This window comes from Rhagoletis pomonella, unplaced genomic scaffold, assembly GCF_013731165.1.
Source record: "Rhagoletis pomonella isolate Grant_MI unplaced genomic scaffold, Rhpom_1.0 Rhpom_scaffold_00014, whole genome shotgun sequence".
Classification (NCBI taxonomy): Eukaryota; Metazoa; Arthropoda; class Insecta; order Diptera; family Tephritidae; genus Rhagoletis; species Rhagoletis pomonella.
Window position 1 is genome coordinate 5,496,764 of NW_023458568.1, and position 4,531 is coordinate 5,501,294.

The window sequence follows — 4,531 nt, forward strand, 5'->3', positions numbered from 1 at the left end:
CTACAGCGGAAATGGACGACACGCCATTTCTTTAAATGAAATTAACCAGGGTGGGCAAAAACTCGGAGTTCGAGCGCGCGATCGAGCAAACTCCTACTCAATGCCTCGCAGGCAACGAGGCACTCGCAGCTCGTACTCGTAGCAGCAATGAGGCGAGGCACGAGAAGTTTGGCTTGCTCGGTAAACGAGCGAGCGCTGCTTGTTTGCTCGCGCTCCTATTAAACGCTCGCAGTGCGTGGCGAGTAGCTATCTGCATACTCGCTCTGCTAGGTAAGACGAGTGAGCGACGAGTAGGGATGAAACGATACCATAGAAGTATCGATACCTGTACTTGGAAGTAGCATCGAAAGAAAGTATCGATACCTACAAAGTATCGACTACTTATATCGATATTTGTACCTACCCTCCAGTACTGCTGGAGTCAATCGCTACTTTTGAACCGCTACTACACCGACTCCTAGGTAAGTAGCTACTCCATTAACCCGTGGTAGTACACATGATAGCGCAGAGTCGAACCAGTCGTAAGAAAAATAGCTAAAAACTACGACAGAGGGCGCCCATAAATCACGCAAGTGACTACTTTAGTAACTCTCGGTAGTGCAGAGAGAGCCGATGGCGACTACCGCCTAGGACATTGCCTTGTAAAAGTAATCGATGAAATACACTGCAAGTAGTTAGTCGGTCGGTAATTGATGGTGGTTATTAGGTAGCTACCGATTCATCAGTCCTGTAGTCGCTCCCCCGTACTGCAGGGTATATAAGAATTGAAATATGTTTATGTTTGTTTGTATTATAAAACGATATCACATATGTGCCAAATTAACTTATGTGACTATCATTATTGATTTTAGATTAATCTTTTAGATTTTTTTAAGAAAAACTTCCAAGTTTTAAAACAAGTTTTACTAGGACGGACCCTTAAAAAACAAGAAAAGTATAAAGCCCAATAAATTGTTTTTAAAAAGGATACAGAATTTGCTTCTTTTTATGTACGTGTTTTATTTGTTTGTATTTATTTCATACAAATTAATTAATTAATAAAAAATATCTGTATTATAACACTGTTCAACAGCATTTTTGCAGAGTAAGAGTGCTATATTTCTGGAAGAAGTTATCATGTTTATCATTTTTAATGAGACGATAATAGGTCTTTCTTTGTACAAAGCAACCTTTTCTTCTACATCAAAGCTCTATGTGGCTGTTCTAGAATGTGTACTTTTAGCATTTCGTCTGATGGCCTTGAAATACAAAAAGAAAGAAATTTAGACGCAAATCAACTTCTTTCGGAAATAGACCATGGTCATTCTGATAAAAATGAAGAGTATATACTAATTTGTAAAATTGTTTCAATAATACGTTAGGTACTATAAGCCGTAAATTGAAGAACTCGGATTTTGTCGCGCTGCCCAAAAACAATAATTTTTCCAGATGCTTTCCAGTAAGTCGATTTCTTGATGCTTGTGGCCCCAGCTTTTGAAAATAATCTCTCGCATGGTACGGAAGTCGCAACTATATGTGCATAGATACTTGCGCGCCTATTTGTATAACATTGGATAGGTTGATTTTAAATACTTCCATTCCTCTAACGGATTGGATTTTAAAGAGCGGGGGTTTCATAAATAAAGCTACAACTCATTACCTTTTGTAGAGTGTTTTCGTTTTTGTCCAATCGCGAGCTTTTGTTGTTGGCGCCAAGAGTCAAAATCTTCTTTAACAAGGTCTTCTTCGGAGCTGGTATTAGCGTCTACTTGAATAAGACCTTTTAGTTTAAAAATTGCCCGACCGCAAGCGTTCGCATCTTGAAAATGAATACTCTTGAAGCGATGATCGAGGATAGTTCCTAAAGCTGCGTAGGTGTTGTATTCAATGAGACCAAATCTTTTACTACACTCCGCCAGGAGTTTCGTTTGTAACGGGTGATTTTTTAAGAGCTTGATAACTTTTTTTTTAAAAAAAAACGCATAAAATTTGCAAAATCTCATCGGTTCTTTATTTGAAACGTTAGATTGGTCCATGACATTTACTTTTTGAAGATAATTTCATTTAAATGTTGACCGCGGCTGCGTCTTAGGTGGTCCATTCGGAAAGTCCAATTTTGGGCAACTTTTTCGAGCATTTCGGCCGGAATAGCCCGAATTTCTTCGGAAATGTTGTCTTCCAAAGCTGGAATAGTTGCTGGCTTATTTCTGTAGACCTTAGACTTGACGTAGCCCCACAAAAAATAGTCTAAAGGCGTCAAATCGCATGATCTTGGTGGCCAACTTACCGGTCCATTTCTTGAGATGAATTGTTCTCCGAAGTTTTCCCTCAAAATGGCCATAGAATCGCGAGCTGTGTGGCATGTAGCGCCATCTTGTTGAAACCACATGTCAACCAAGTTCAGTTCTTCCATTTTTGGCAACAAAAAGTTTGTTAGCATCGAACGATAGCGATCGCCATTCACCGTAACGTTGCGTCCAACAGCATCTTTGAAAAAATACGGTCCAATGATTCCACCAGCGTACAAACCACACCAAACAGTGCATTTTTCGGGATGCATGGGCAGTTCTTGAACGGCTTCTGGTTGCTCTTCACTCCAAATGCGGCAATTTTGCTTATTTACGAAGCCATTCAACCAGAAATGAGCCTCATCGCAATCGGACGTAAAGCGCGAAACACATTTCGAACCGAACACTGATTTTGGTAATAAAATTCAATGATTTGCAAGCGTTGCTCGTTAGTAAGTCTATTCATGATGAAATTTCAAAGCATACTGAGCATCTTTCTCTTTGACACCATGTCTGAAATCCCACGTGATCTGTCAAATACTAATGCATGAAAATCCTAACCTCAAAAAAATCACCCGTGGCAGTTAATCATAGGTATGATCTTGGAAAGTATGACATAATTCTGTCCTGAAGATTCTTTGGTTACGAACTCGAAAGGCTTCAGTAGCTGAACTATTTGCATCAGTATTCCTATTTCATTTTTTTGCTATCATTTCAGGACTGTCTGTAGCATCAAGTATAAGTTGAGACGAAATTTTGGACATATCCAAAAATCTTTCCAGCATGTAAAAGAGTGAATTCCAGCGCGTTTTAACGTCTAGGATGAATTTCTTGGTGTATCCTTCCGGAACTCTTGCTCGATCCACAGAACGCGCACCCTTTTTCGTAGAATTGTCAAAATTGGCGTCACCCCGACGTTGGCGCATTCTTGCGGTTTTCATTGGCGACTAAACTGCCAAAAAAATTTAACTATTCACAAGGAAATTAGGTTAAACAAGTAAGAAAGTCTAAGTTCGGGCGGAGCCGAACATTAAATACCCGGCGCAAGTATTAAATATAAGTTTTCCACCTTTCCGAAAGCTACCGCTACATGATAAGCTGGGGTGTATAAATTTTGAGTAAATTAGCGTCCTTAAATTTCGAAATATTGAAATTTCAAGCATTTCTGAAATTTACCGTTATATGAAGAGCGGCCGTAACTTTAGTCCGATTTCAACAATTTTCCACGGTTTGTTTTTATGTGGCAAGCACAATAACCGTACCGAGTTTGGTACAAATTGGTAGAACGGTTACCGAGATACATATATGTGATCATAAGTGGGCGGTGCCACGCCCATTTTCCAAAATTTTATCACAAACATATTTCTTTTTTAAGAATTGTTGCAACCATCAATTTTGAAAAAATTAGCTTTAATATTTACTGATTTATCGAGGATTTCGTATTTTTCTAAATTACCGTCATATGGGATGTGGTCGTGGTTATTGTCCGATTTTAAAAATTTTCGGCCATTTGGTATGCTGTACCACGACCAACAACTGTGCCAAGTTTGGAAGAAATTGGTGCAGCGGTTACCAAGATATGCACATGTAACCATAAGTGGGCGTGGCTACGCCCATTTTCCAAAAATTTTCAATATTCTTATCTTCCGTCTAAAAATCATTGTAAATATCAATTTTGAGTGAATTATCTTCAGTAGTTACCAAAATATCGCAGTTTTCGTATTTCTGAAAATTACCGTTATATGGGAGGTAGGCGTGGTTATTGTCCGATTTCGCCCATTTTCAATACCATCCGTCCTACGCCCAAAAGAAGTCCACGTACCAAGTTTCGTTAAGATATCTCAATTTTTACTCAAGTTATCGTGTGCACAGACGGACGGACGGACGGACGGACGGACAGACAGTCACCGCTTAATCGATTTCTCTTTTCATCCTGATTATTTACGTATACATTTGTCTATATCTATCTCGATTCGTTTTGCCTGTTACAAACAACCGTTATGTGAACAAAGTTATAATACCCTTGTGCACAAGTGCGCTCGGGTATAAAAATAAAAGTCTGGGAATAAAATTGTCAATGAATTGGGGTTTCGATACAAGTACTTTTTTCCGATACCTACTGAGTACTCGGTTCAAAAGTATCGAGTACAAAATTACTTGGTATCGGACGAAAAGTATCGAGTATGTACTTGTATTTACTAGTATCGTTTCATCCCTAGCGACGAGCGAGCGCTCCGAGTGTACTATACAACACATGCATTTTT